The sequence below is a fragment of the Coloeus monedula genome, assembly GCF_965178545.1.
Source record: "Coloeus monedula genome assembly, chromosome: 3".
NCBI lineage: Eukaryota > Metazoa > Chordata > Aves > Passeriformes > Corvidae > Coloeus > Coloeus monedula.
Genome location: NC_138783.1, coordinates 49,512,136 through 49,527,793, shown reverse-complemented (window position 1 = coordinate 49,527,793; position 15,658 = coordinate 49,512,136). Strand labels below are relative to the sequence as shown.

At 40.5% G+C, this 15,658-nt stretch overlaps 1 protein-coding gene across 5 annotated transcripts in view; it reads right to left on the bottom strand.

Moving 5' to 3' along the window:
* FRY (FRY microtubule binding protein) overlaps window positions 1-15,277 on the bottom strand; it is a gene marked incomplete at its 5' end in the record, with an annotated part of 227,301 nt that extends 212,024 nt beyond the window's left edge. For 3 of the 5 annotated variants that reach the window (XM_082279085.1, XM_082279078.1, XM_082279077.1), the window contains one exon: window positions 15,167-15,277. Of the gene's footprint in view, window positions 1-14,989; window positions 15,036-15,166 lie in introns of those variants that run through there. The other 2 variants (XM_082279086.1, XM_082279087.1) reach the window with 2 other exon arrangements.
* Between the last annotated feature and the right edge of the window lie 381 nt (window positions 15,278-15,658).

Here is a 15,658-nt window from a genome sequence, read left to right as displayed (position 1 = left end):
AAAAGGAGAAATGCACAAGCCTACCTACACAAATTAAACTTCCTAATTCAATTATAATGGTAAAGTAACTGTAAATAAGAAGGATTTTTTAATAAAAGCCTAACCACAGGAAATGATAATACTAAAGAATTTCTACTGGAAGTACTGAAAACTATCAGCATCCTCAAATGAGACCTTATTGTTAAGCTTAGCATGAAACTTAAGAGTTTGTTAAAAAAATACGGAAAATACTTCTTTAGAGAAGGAAACGTTTATTTCAAGTAACAGCAACTAAACTAAACTGCTGTTTGAAAACCTTGCCTTGAACGAACTTGGCTATTTTGACATTGTTATCTAAAAAACGCTATGTTTGTTACCTTTCACTCTGACCACCAACTAAGTCTCAATAATGTCTAAGTAGTAAAACTTCTGTGATGAATATCAAACAAGACTATGCTGGAAAGGATTACTTTCCTATTTAATCTAGTTTTCCATCTGACCAGCAGCAAAATCCGCAGGGCTTTCTGAATCATATACAGCCTGATGATGAAGACTTACTATTGGGATTTTTTTGGTTTAAATTGTAGACCAATATTCCACAGCTGATATTCAGAAGTGTAAGGTCATATAAGGCAAGCTAGAGTGGATTTATCTTCAATCTTAAAAAAAAAAAAAAAAAGATTAACAACACACCCACCACAATCTGCACTATACACACTAATTAAAACTTAATTGAGTTTTCAGATCTTTTAGAAAAGAAAAGGCCAGACAGTTACTGGATGCAGTACATTCTGGTTATGACTGATAGGATTAAGTGGAAATTAAATCAAAATAAAATAGTTCAAACTTAATTTAAAATAGCAACACTGTATATTCAAAGATAGATATGACTACACTCCAAATCTTAAGATGATTTTGATCTAAAAGATTACTTGTCATGATAACTGGACCCAGCCCAAATTGCTATTGAAGTTTAATGCACTCAGTGATGTTTAGCAGGATTGCTCCTTCCAGCAGCAGCAAGGATACAGACAAATTTAAGAGAGTTACAGTACAGCAGCCCACACCTTAAAAGTTCATTAAATGATGCTCCTTGCCTCATTAAGAGCATCGAATGCCATAAAATTCCTGACCTTAGTACTTTTCCTCAAAGGAAAGTCCTCTGAGGACGTATGTCAGAAACTATTAGGATATTGTAGCTCTGGGATACTGTAACTGTTTTATGCCTCTTATATGGCATTAGGGTCTTGATTTACTTTCACACAGAAAAGTGTCCAGTGCTGCTTGAGATGCTGCAGGTGTCAGCTGAGGAGGATACAGATCTCACATGGGTGAAATTAGTTACCCTTTCATGGTCTTGCTTGGGACAAACAAAACCAAGAGACAGACCCTTAAATCTCTTCCCTGACCCCCAAATACTGAAGAAATTTGAATATTCTTTGGGAAACAACAATAGCTTTAAAGCATTTAAGCTGGTAAATAAACAGGCAGAGAGACAGAGAAAAAAAAAAGGAATTTTAACACCTCAGTCTTAGCACATTTAGCTCTATCTTGTGTAAAAACTAAGAAGACTTCCTACAGAATTGCATTACACAGTATTATGCCCTAGCTGGTCACCAGAATGTCTAGCTTCTGAGTTTAACTGACATCCCTACATATAAAAGAATAAAAATAAGTATTTACACAGAGATGTCAGAACATTTTCAGGGATGAAATGGAAATCACAACCCAGTAACGTTAACTACAGAAAGTCCCCAAATTTACTTTTAACTTCCATGGATTTATGCACAGCTAGGGGAGATGAGGAATGACAAATGAACTGCAATGACTTTTGCCCTCTTTGACAGTTATGTAAACTAAGCTGGTCAGTTTATTGAAAGTAGGCAAACTGGAAACACGAAATCACTCAAGTTATGCCAGGATGGAAAACACGGACTGAAATAGATTGATTTATCAGTCATGCCCACAGTGCTTTTTTCGGTTTGTGCACTATCTACATACAACTTACTGTATGAGAAGAGTTCATTAAATACATCAGAGATAACGGGTTAAATATCAGATTGGGCAAAAAAATCAATTAGTTCCAATGACTGGTTATAAACACAATGCACGCAGGCACAACGCACAGACTGTTACAATACGATCAGGATGGTTTTTCACTTTGTGGATCTTCTTGCAGTGGCATCACTGACAAGTCATAGTTGATTTAGCAAAAATTTTAAGACATCAGAATTTCTGCTAGCAAAGAAGCACCTGTGGTGCTGAGGAACACCAGGGCATGCTCACTCTTCAATCCTTCATGAAAAACAACAATCGAACAAAAGAAAAAAAATGCATTATTGATCTACATGAAAAATCCCAGTAATGATGAGCAAAATATTATTGTATAGAGAGCAAATGTATTTTGGCAAAAGATTCCAGCAAGAACTCTTGACAGGCCAACACAGATTCAGTCCAGCTGCTTGTTTTAGCACGCAAAAAGGATGTTCTTCCTGCAGCTACCACACTGTTGGAAGAACATCCTTTGGTTCACTGCTCCTTTGTCCTTAGGGCAGCCCACCTGTGTTCAGTGATGTGCTTCTGCTTTGATCAAGAGCAGGTCTAGAGACTGGAAACCCACCAGGAGTGCCGACAACTTTGATGGTATTGCCAGTCACTTCCACCTACTGTTGTCGTACTGGATCTTTGATGTTTATGAGCAGCTCCTACTTCAACAGTCATCACAGGAGTCACTAAGGAGTGACCAAACAGCATCATTAACCTTTTTTTAATCCTGACAAATGCAAGAGCACTTGACTTACAAAGTAAAACTGGATCCCTCACAAATGCATCTGTGAAGCATATCTAAGAATACTTCAAAAGGGCATATGCTGGAATTAATTAAATAAATGAATACTTTCTCTGCTAGGCTGTATAGAGCGAGCTTCAAACACAAGATCTTTGTCTGCTACTGGAAAAAAATATGTATGTGTGCAGGAAAGAATGTGTAAAAAAGTCACAGACTGGTGAGGAGGACTGTAAATCGCTCAAATGACCTTGAAGCTGGAATAGCCGTTGATAAACCTGTGTGAACTGCAGGCCAGTGATTCTCTAGCATTGGACCAAAACTTAACAGTGCCTGCATCTTGGTTTGTGTGCCTTTGCTTGGGTATTGCTGGGGGATCCCCCAGTTAGTGATGTAATGGAAATAAACTTACTCTTTGTGTTCTAGCTGCAAATTTGTGGTTATTGCACTGCCTGCCAGTGTCAGCTCACACAGTGTGGTACCTTGCCCAGAGACACAGCAGGAAGAAACTTTAAGAGGTCATGGTGGTGATTCCTCAGAGACATAGGTCTAAAATGAAGCTGATATTTATTCTAGCTGGGCTGTAGCTCCAGCTCTAGTATCTGCTTTGTACTATGGACTGATGTTTGGTGTCTGGAATTGTGAAGATGGAGCACAACTCTGCACTCCTCTTAATTCAGTCATTACTTCCCATGGGCATGTGACACAGGTTACTGAGACTTTTTTTGCTAAATGAAGGCTTATAAGAAAACATTGAAATATGCTTCAAAAACAGCAATGTGGGTTTGTAACTCCTCTCTGTCAATAGCATCCTGCAGTGTGGAAGCTCATAGAAAGAACACTTTGCCCACCCCTGCCTTCAAAAATTTAACTCTAAGCTTCATTAATCACAGAGTTCCCACTGAAAGGAACACAGGAGCTATCAAAATAGCTCATACAAGTGCTACTTCTAATCCAGCACACTGTCTGTTCATTAGCCTGTAGCAGATGGTTTGACAGAAGGTGCAAGAAATTCGTCAGCAGACAATTCTGGATTGGGAAAGTGTCTCTTTAGTTGCTCCACCTCGTTTACTTATATTTTGAAGTGCAAGGATTTACAGAAGAAAGGACTTCAAGAACACTGAAGTAATTTATATATTGTATGCATATATTGCATTTAAGCATGTCATCTTTTGTTGTAGAAATAATGGCATCTTCTCACTGCTTGGATATTTTTATCAGTTAATTACATAAACTAATGATACACCATCTAAAAAGAAGTTCTCGAATACTTGAAATTTTTTTACTTTATCACACAGACTTAAGTCTTTCATCAGAAAGGGTAGACAGAACGCACAATTCCCATTCCTCATAAAGGCTAGTATTCCGCATATAGTTCTACGTGCAAAAAGTTGAAAAGTGCCAATATTCTCAATCTTGCTTTATATGGAAGATTTTCCAAAGCCTATTTATCATTGCTGCCAATCTCCAACTTCAATTTCTACTCTCTTTCTTGACTAAACAGAGATCTCCATGTCTTTGCTCACAACTGGTTGGGTCAGGGAAAAAATAGCAGGGCCTGACTTATCTATCAAGCCATCAACACAGAGGAATATTTACTCTGATGTCCAAATGATGTATATGTATTTTATTTTATTCCCTTTGTCAACAAAGTAGAGCCTAATATATGTCAACACTGAATTTCACACAACACAAACTTATTCAGAATCTTCTGTAATTTCCACTAAGCAAAGTAACCTGCCATCCTCAAGCATACTGATATTAACTTTCACCCAGCACAGTATCACAGCACTCTACCGACAGGTAGCAGTTTAACTATTGCCTTTTGCACTCTTTTTCAAACACTTTTTATTATGAGAACAAAATGCTAATCTACAGTTTTAACCTACTCTACTGTACTACTGTAATAGTAACACAAACTGTATACAAAGAACTACGTGCCACAGCAACACTCAAATATGGCTTACATGGCATACTAAGGATGTATTTATTCTTCCCCACCTCCCAAGGGGGAAAAGAAACAACGAACCACCTATGTGATTTCTGCAAATACTTGAAAACAACAGACAACCAGCTCGGCCATTTCCTCTTTTCCCTCACTTTTTAATAGTAGCAGAAATGACAAGAGTAGTAATAAGATTACAGAATGCTTCAGACATCATTTGAATACTGCTCCTTCTCAGGTGGATTCACTGGCCTAAGGACCACCAGACTTTTATCAGTCACAAATTGTTCTTGAGTCCTGGAGGCAGCACCATGGATCCTCCCAAGGGATGGGGAACATAATCAGATTGTTCAAAGAATGGAAACTCATTTGTGAATAGTGGGACTGTAGATCCTGTTACTATATACCTCAAAGCTAGGTATTAGCATGTGAATTACTAGACCATAATTATTAAGGGAAGAAAGACTCCATAGCAATACTTACAAGGCAGAAGAAAGAAAGAAAGTAGTGATAGGGAAAGGATAGCATAGAAATCACTCTAAAGACAATGAAAAATAGCCAGCTACAGCAACCTTTGCTTTCCACAGTGTTTCTCTCTACTGATAACTATGCACAAACTAAGGAAATTTTAGTCTCATCCATTTTTTATAATAAATGCATTAAACCCCCCCTCCCACTCTTTAAATATGCTTATAAATTTAAATTGTAAATTCACTCAAAAAGTTCAGTGGAAAGCTGGCAAAAGTCAATCATGTCATCATATTAAATACCTGTATTTACAAAGAACTTTGTGCACTGTGCAATCTGTCAGAGATAAGAGTATGTTCTTGACTGTTCCTTTTGGCATCTTATTTGTGTAAAATGCATTAGCATTTGCAGCTGAAACCCAATGCAGAATTCAGATGAAAACATTCTTGCTTCCCCATCCCCTCTAAAACAGAGAGAAAGTAAGAAGAAAAGAAGTCCCCAGACCACAGCTTTTGGGCTCTGAAGTTGTATTTAATTAAAACACAAAAATAGGAAACTTAAGCAATGTAAGGCTGCGCACAAGAATTAACGCTGGTTTGTTGCCAGTTGACACTATTAAAAAAAGCTCAAACCCAAATCTAACCCATGGCTACGCCCCTGTGGGAAATATGCCTTCCTCTGCACCTTATTTCCAGCCCAACAATCTTCAGCCACTTCCTTGGGTGAAGAATAACCACAAAGTCTTCTCCAAGGACTAATAAATAATTTAGAACAACTTGCTCTAAACAACATCACTAAGAATTTGGTATTTCCATAAGCCTATATACAGCTCTAGCTCCCTAAAAATCTTTAATCAGAGAACAAAAGGCAGGACAAGAAGCCATCCTGAGCACCAAATCCCAACTCTTTATACTGTTCACCAATCCACTTGGCCTTGGATCTGGATTCATGCCCTATACAACAGAGCTGCTCCAGGCTGAGCACAGCTTAGCAACATGTCCAGGTCCAGACCTGCGGACATAGCAGTGCAGAGGACTGACTTCTGCTGGAGGCAGACCCATTCCTTTCCATTTCCCAAACCTTACCAGCACTGCACCTTCTGACTCACTCGCTCCTTCCTCCTCCTTGTTACACCTCAGAAGCTGCTCCAGTTGGATCATACCTTCCCTGACAGTAACTGACCTTCTCTCCACCTTTCAGAAACATTCATTCTGACCCAAGACAACACTCAGGGCTAAATATACAGGCAGCTGTTCTCTCATCTTTTTATGATAGCACAATAGCAGCATTTTCCAACAAGATACAGTATGTGCACAAAGAATGAAAACAAATTGTGTATTTTTACCTTCTGAGATGACATTAGCAAGCATTTTAGGAACTGCAAGAGCAATAAAATAATCATTTTTGTTCTGAAGGGCGCCTGCCTGAATTCCAACGAGACTACTGTAAATGGCCATAGAAGTTTTGCTTGCCATGTCTAGACTGGGAAAGAAATACCACTGCAGCATTAGTAAGCCTACTTATGGTGACAGAAAGTCCTCGTTGCTTAAGCCTTCCAGTATTGTTCCTAAACAGGGAAAATCAGCCATACAAAATTCTCACATGGTTCTGACACTGCCTGCCCAGACTTACAAAGTATTTTACTTTATCTTTTTATGAGACAAACTTTGAAAAGTGAAGATTCAGGCCTAGATGATTTACAGCTAGCAAATTAGTTACAACTAACAAATCATGCAATGAAATCTAAGAAGCTATTCAAAAAGTCAGCTTGACATGAATGTAAGAATAATGCAGATCCTTTTGAAGAATGTATTCAAATGAGTATATTCAGAGGGGTATTCTGTACTTTGACTGGGACACCAATGATTTTCAAAAGGCTTTACCTGCCCTCATTTCTTTTCCCATAAATGGTAATTTCTTCCCCGTCATTCTTTATTATGCTCCGCATTCATCCCATCTCTATCCAATCTCACCCTTCCAATGCCTTACTATCAATCTATCAAGTTTCCTTAAATTAAAAACAACATTCATTTTTGCAACTTTTGCTTTTCTTTTTATCTCCCTCTTTGGGATTTGACTTCTCATCTCCTGTTTTTACAGTAAGACAACTCCTGAGAATGTACAGCATGTCAATACCAATAGCACACTTCAGGGTCCTGCAAGGTTTAACTGTGATTGATCATTATTGACAGAAAACAGTTTTCTATTCGTCTTCCTGCACTTAAAGAAGCAAGATATTGATTTTAACTTGTTATGGGACAACTTCCTATTTGCATGGTATGGATTAATTTCAAGATGACTTCTGTAATATGACTTCTAGAACAAGATTGCTAAATGACACTGCAACAGACCAGAACTGAAATAACACATCATAAAAACCACCCCTGCTCAAACTGAGTCAAACATGGGGTTTGAGTATGTGACTCCACAAGTATTTCTAGTAGGGGAAGCAGGAGCCTTATATTTACAGTATATGTTAAAGCTACTCTTCTTTACAGGTGACCCAATCCTACATGCGACTTGTACAAACTCTTACAGACATTCAGGATAGTAAGGGTATCAAGTAAAGGACATTAAGTAAAACACTCATCAAAATGCCTTGCCTGAATGAATTGTAGCTATTACTGCTTACAAAATATCCATGAAATCTTAGAATTTACAGGGGAAAAAAATGCGGGTCTGACATTTATTAAAAATAAGCCAGTATTTTTAGAAGTGTCCTATTGACACTAGGCATTACAAGAAATATTATCTGGTTTCAGCAGGCTTTAAACTTTTCATGCACAAATAATTTCTTTTTGGGGATATATCTCTTTAAGGAGAGCATCAGAATCCCAAGTGCTGCAGAATAATTAAAATACAGATTTCAGGTCTGCTTTGCTAAAGCTAAGAAGCTTATGCGATCACAAGGTCTTTGAACATCTCTCTCTTCCCCTCCCAATAGTTTTGAACCACTTGACAGATATTACTGTTTTTTGACAGGATAGCAACCCCTAAGGTAGTTAAATTGCTACATGCTTTACAGAAACAGATGGCCAAGTAAAGAACAAGCTTCTGACAAACAGCTCCAATAGACGCCCTGAATGAGATGAAGGCTGGAGTATGGATTCACATCATATTACACATTACCAGAGTCCACACAGAGAGAAACCTTACCATGCCTTCAACATAATAAAAACATTGATCATAACCACCAGAAGAACCATAAGACACAAATTCATAAGAAAATGAGCTTTACTAACTCCAGACTTCACAGGGGGGAATGCTTGCTGTTAACGGTGATCACGTTTAATCAGGAGACAGAAGAAATAGGCAAATATAATTTCAAAGTTGCAAATCATGTTATTTTATTTTTAATTTTCAATCTTCTAATAGAGGTCATCTAATGAAACTACTACTAGCCAAAACTACCCCTCTCTCAGAACAACTATTGCTACAAATATCCCTAACAAGCAATGCATACAACTTTGTATGTATATAAGATGAAGAACTTTAAGATACTGAAAATATGAATTTCATAATAGAAAAGTTGAAAGTGCATCTATAGACTAACCAGATCCATTCAGTAATTTCTGGACAAATTTTAAGTGTACAGCTTTCCTTCCAACTAATTTCAAAGCTCATCATGCTGTGGGGAAAAAGAAAAAAAAAGTGAGACTGATGAATTCAGTAAAGTCTGTTAAAACTGCCTTTTAAACAGCAATGTATGGAATCACCAACTCAGGAGAAGTCTATGCAGCCATAGTACAATTAAAAACAATTATGTTACTTGTGTCTGTCATTTCCCCCTCAGTGCCAACACTAACTACAGCATCGTTTGTGGTATTTCATCACACACACAGAGGTTAAAGTCATGCTCTTGCCTAGCAACACTAAGGTTGTCAGTCACAACAAGTAAGCCTGTTTCTACCATAGAAGAAATTTAGCTTGTTTTCTGAAAGCACCAGTTTGTATCTTCCTTATGCTAAGTACACAAGTATGCAGTACTTTTTCCAAAGAACAATAGCATCTATTCAAAATATTTTCGCTTTTGCATGGAATTAGATTTTTAGTAAAGACATCTGAAAGAGAATGTTAAGGATGTGGTAGCTGTTTCCATCAAGTTAAAAAAAACAAACCCAAACGTCACTGCATTGTTTTTATACAGCTTGTCAGGTACACATAAAATGATCACAGTGAAAATCCTGCAGGGAACGAATAGAGGTGTTCTGTTTCCAAATAAAGCCTTCCACATATCCAGATAAAGATTCTTTTTCAGTGATCTATTGTGCAAAGAGCCTATCTTTGAAAACTTATTTCTCTCTAAATAAGAACACACCTATTATTTAACTTAGAAGACAGCAATATCCTATAGCACTGCGGAATGTCTTCCACTCCCTTACATATGGGGCATCCTGAGAAGTTCCAATCCTACTCCAGCGAGGTGCTCCAGTTTGGAATCCCATGCCAAATTTATATGCTCTGTCACGGCCTGGTATGAAAGTTTTGCAATTGCTGCTCCAAGACAAACCACACATTATGATGAAAAGAATAAAATAAATCCACATCCTAACAATCACTCATTTACAATGACGACTGACACTTGTATTTGAACTCCTTTCAAAGCACTCTAATTACCTGTGCTCTTACGTAACTGAAAGAAAACAAAAAGCTCTACCATGAAGCATGGGCTAATATTTTATAGACATTAGTAATACTATCTGTAATATCACATTTTGTTACAGCTCATTTAAAAATATGGTAAGAGGTTTATGAGAATCTTTTTTTCTGAAGTACAAATTTCCAAGAATTAAGTCCTAAATATGACAGTAAACACCTACTACATTTTTAACCCCCCTTTTAGACATTTGCCTAAAGCATTTAAGGACATTTCTTGGTTGACATGGATAATACAACAAAAAGGCAATGAACGCTATGATTTTTACCAATGCTATTTTGGGAAATAAACTTCAATTACTAGGTACAGGAATCTAGGTTTTAAATTTAGTTCTCACCTCCTGTGACTGTAGTCACCAGAAATTCTCCCATCGTTTATTCAGCCTGACACTGCCACCTATAGCAGTCTCGTGCTTGCAGCAGTGATGCCAGCACTGATGAGAACAATGTGTGGTCGTGTTGCAAACACAAAGCATTTTGTGAAAAACAGGTTTGGATCATGCATTAATACAGACATTAGTGACCAACCACTTAACCTGGTGGAGTTGTCATGGGATTAACACAGCAGCCTACTGACTTCTAGTCTGGGAAAGATAACCCTCGAGCTGGAGCAACAGCACTCCTTTCAGGGCCAGTTTGGTGTACACATGCAAATAATGGATTTCTTCATGGAAGAGAGAGATGTAAAGCCATCCACCACACACAGAAGCTGAGGCAACACCGATTTGGAACAGCACTATCTGCAATTTAAATCAAAGTTCCAACATGTAAGTCCTCAAACATAGTATGGAGCCTGTCAGGAGCTCGCGGCAGGAACTGCGGAATTTCACTGTTTCAAAACCCTCCATGGGGCTGCATGTGAAATCTATAAAGTTCAGAAAAGTCAGAAAAAATTCCTAATCAATAAATGAAATTTATACTTAGACTCACAGGTATTCACTGACTAATACTGACTGGTGCCATTACACCGCACAATGGTAAGTTCATAAATGAACTTACATACAGAGCATAACTTATTCTTACCAGAAGCCATCAACATCAAGAATCTAACAGTATTCAGAAGCAATTGCTTAGAATAAATGAGAGATGATAAGCATCCTACATTCAAGATGATATCATACGGGAATTAAGCATTATTCAGGAACAGACTGCACTATAACAATGGTTTTTTACCCCCACTTTTAAGTCAAGCCCATAGCTCAGGAGACTCAAGTAAGTATGTATCAGGGTAATTTCAGGCTTTTTTGTAGATGCTGTTTATATGTAAAATACTTGAACACTCACTAGGACAGCTGTTGGAACACAAGTTCCAACAAGTTTTCCAAGTCCAAAATAAAAGACCTAATTAGCAAGTACAGGCACAGTCTCTATGCCAATTCCACAAGAGAAGCTGAGAGATATGCACCCCAGACCTTCCTACAAACTGGTGATAATGTGATTCTCTGAGAAACAGTTTCTGTTCCAGACCTTGTCCCAACACAAATAGAAAAAGCAATCTGCAACTGGGCAGGTTTCACACCAAGATGAGTGTTGTCACTACTACAGTTCAAACAATAAACTTTGTGGGCAGAAGAACCTCTTTTTCCCAAATGTCACATTAGCCCCAATCATTGAATCTGGTGGAAAGTACTAAGTGAATTTGGCCTGAGTCTGGAAACAGTTTGGCAACAAGCAAGTGAATAAAACACCAGCATAAACTATCTGCCCTTCAAATTAGCCACAGATCTAGACTGCTTACTTTTATCAGCAACAAGTATGTCTAAAATTATCACAATTATGCATAATAACATCTGAAGAGGCTATTAAACATTATTCAGGTTTTAAGCCAATTCCGAACTACAAAGCATCAGATTCACCTTGAGCACAGGATGCAAATTACCTCACATTTGTTCTCACAATTCCCTCTGAAGCATGTTTTATTAGTCATTGTCACAGACCCCAGGTTTAATTTAGCACAGCCGTTCCAACATTCAGTCCTCCGGGCCATAAAACTGAAAGCATATGAGCTGCATTATGAAATTCTGTCCTGTAACAATAAAGTTAAACCTACTGATGGCCTTTCTGTATGCACTACAATAAGCAAACCCTTTGTGAGTCTAGCAAGAGCATTCACAATTTTATGCTGTTGACTAAATTCAAACTGAAATTTATTATATGAATCACTGCTATCCCGATGATCACCTCTTCCAAGACTTTAATCTTAACAGTCCAAGATAAACTGTTTTTCCAACTATGCAAATCACCCTCAAATACTGTCAAAGAAAATATGGCCTTTATACCACCAAAAAAAGTTTTATTTTGTGGAAGTATAATATGTCATTTATTTATTTATTTAACCATAATTACATGCTAGCAGGAGATTAATACAGGCTGGGAAAAACAGACTAAGCAGTCCACTTTTGAAATGGAAAATACAATTTTAAAAGACCTAAAATATTAGTGGTGATAAAATTTAAAATCTTGAATACATAATCTAGAATTTAGTAAGCTTGCAGAAGAGATTTATAAATGTACAGAGTATCTAAGACTCACACAGTCATTACAGGACTAAATAAAATAATATAAAACAACACCACAGAAAAACCAACCCACAGATTTGATTTCTTCCTGAGTGGAAGCTCACTACAATTAATACAAGCCATTGAGTGGACCTGTCAGGTGTTCCCGTCATTATAGAAAGGCAGCTGCTATCTGGAAATGTGAGTTAAATTATTTATCAAATGATTCTAAATATCATCAAATTCAGTGCAGACAGTCATTCAAACGGCTTCTAATAAATTATTTGATATGGCTCTAATGGAAAGCACAAGCTATTCAGAAGTATTTGCTTAAGCAGCATCATACTCATGTTTTGAAATTCTATCCAGACATGTCCAGAAGTGGCATGCTATAAGTCACATTACAAATATACTCCCCTGCTTTTGAGGTATTATCAGCAACACCCAAGAATTTACACAAATTAAGAAACAAATAATTTTGACAGCCTTACGCCATGGTGGAGAACAAGCATATTTTTATTCTGCACAGCCCAGAAGCTTTTTTAAATTTTTCTGCTGGACAAAAAAAAAAGGTGCCCACATCATTTACCACATCAAGAGCATCATAAATATCAACCAACTCCAGAGCATTAAACAACGCCTATACAGTACAAAGGCAACTTCTCAGTAATGACAGGTTGTACTGTATTGTTCAAGGCACATCCCTTCCTGAGGAAAATTATTTCAAGACTAAAGCCAAAAAGCTTTCCTTCTATTAAAATGAGCAGACTCTCTGTAATTCTAAGAGACTATATATGACACTGTTGATGCTGAGGGGACTCTAGAAAAATTGGGAGCAAACTGTCTCAAATTCAGGTTAAGGAACACAAGACCAATGGAGAGAGATGGGTAAATTATTTGAGACATTTATTTAAGGGAAACACCAAAAGTTTTCCTCAGGTGCTTATGCATTTCAGATTAATATGCTAATCTGCTATTAACCACATTTAAATGAATAGGAAATGTTAAGTAAATGTTTGGGATTAATACATTTCCAATTTAAAATAATAAAATCTAGCTATTATACTTAAAATGACATCATGAAATGATCAGTTCTTTGGTTCAAAACACTAGCATGGTTTCTGCTAGTTTCTAGAACTACAGATGTACATGACTATGGTCACCCATGCATGCACAGTAACAGGATAAGAAAAACATAAACAAATCGCAACACAGGAAATTAACAATAGATTAACAAACAAAAAATTCACCCCAAAGGTGGTCAGACGCTGGCACCACCACAATCACAGAGACTGCACAACCTCCATTCCTGGAAATACTCAAAACTCACGTGGACAAAGTCTGAGCAACATTACCCAACTGGACTTGCTTTGAGTGTGGAGGCAGAACTAGGTAACATCCAGAGGTCCTTTGCAATTTAAAATACTCTACAGTTCAGTCCTTTTTTTCCTCTAAAGTTCCTTTCCTTATTGGAGGTATACTTTTCCATTTTCATTTACACTTCATTTTACATAAGTATCCAAATTATTTGCAGTGGCTTCAAAATAAAAATCAGAACTCTGTTTTGCAAGCAATCATGACAAGATCATTGATACAAATGATGTAATATTACACATTTGGCACAGTAAGACCCATTTATTTTATGGTCGTTCCGTCACCGGAGGCTGCTAAGATACAGTAGCTAAAACAAAAGCAAAAGATTCATTTACAAAGTAATAAACAGCTCTGATCCTCGCAGGCTGTTATCACTCCTTCAGCCTGCATCACCCACATGTTGCAGGCGTTTGGAGAGGAGTGAAAGGACAGAAAACGAAGGAAACGACAGATCAAAGAGCTCGAGTGACCCTATAAGAAGTACTGCATGAATCAGGTGTACACATACATCAGACCTCGCGTCTCACACCGAAGACACACTGCAGAGGACAACGCCATGAGTACCTTTGTTCACATGCTTCAGGGATGACCTTAATGAAGACGTAGTAAAAGCATCCTGTGTGCACCTGTGGATATTAACCGGCCCACAGTTGCCTATATCCCTAAAACATTTTTTTTCTCTCTAAAAAAAAAGGCTTAAAAAAAAAAACCACCACGAGGCCTCCAGAACCAGTTTCTTTCCCACTCCCTAAATAAGAACCGTGCTATTTTTAAGACGCATTGTGATGGGAAGCACATCTAAAAATAAGTTTGCTGGCGCTCGGCGGCCCAGCGTCGCTCCCCATGCCCGTCCCCGGCAGGGCAGCCGGCCCGGTCCTCGGTCCCCGGGGCCGCCTCGGGCGGGGAGGGGGCCGGGGCTGCAGGTGGGGAAGCGGCTTTGTCTGCGATCGGGCGCTAAGCGACGGCGGCGTCAAGGCGGGCGGCCGCCGGCTGGCGACCGGGCTCCGAGGAGGAGGCGGAGGGGAAGGGGGAGGCCCCCCCCGTCACCGGCATCCCCGAAACTTTTCTCCGAGCCACCGCGAGGGAAGAGACGCCGCCGCCGCGAGCCCCCGGAGCGGAGCCGGGGACCGCCCGGTGTCCCCGCCTCTCTCTCTCCTCGTCCGCCGGGCGCGGCCGAGCGCCGCCTCCCCGCTCCGGCCGCCCGCCATCCGCCGGGACGCGCCGGGACGCGCTCCGCCGCCCGCTGCCCTCCCCGCGCCGCCGCCCGCCCGCCCGCTCACTCACCCGCGCCCGGCGAGCGCAGCCACCGGCGCCTCCTGCCCTCGCTCCCTCCCTCCTGTCAAGTTGAGCCCAGCCTCCCTCCGCCCGACCTCCCTCCGCCCGGCCCCTCCTTCGCCACCGGGAGCCGCCGCCACCGGCCAGGCCCTCCCCCAGCGGAGCCGGGCACCGCCCCGCTCTCACCTGGTCCTGCCGCCGCCGCCGCCGCCGCGGGGGGAGCGGGGCAAGATGGGGACAGCGGAGGCGGCTCCGAGCAGTCCCAGCCAGCGGCGAGATCGCGCCGCCCCGCCCGGAGCTCCCTGGGCTCCTCCCCGCCGGGACGCCCCGAGAGGCGAGGGGGGCGGTGGGCCGTGCCGGGCTGTGCCGTGCCGGGAGCGGGCAGGCATGGCGGGCGGGGCCGCCTTCTGCCCCTCGTGGAGACACGGAGCGACCTGGGCGTCGCGGCAGGAAAGCGAGGCAGCTTTCCCGGGAGAGCCGGCGGGGATCACGCCGCTCTCTCGGGAGGAGGTGGCAGGAGCCCGGCGGTGGGGCTGTGGAGCCCGGCTGGCAGCGCCGGTAGCGGCTGCAGGCCGGGCGGGTTCCCTCTGTGTCACACGATCCCAGCGCCGCTCTCCGCAGCCAGTGTGCCGGGTCAGATAACCCCGCTCGTAAGGAGAGATCCTCGGTGTGCGAAAT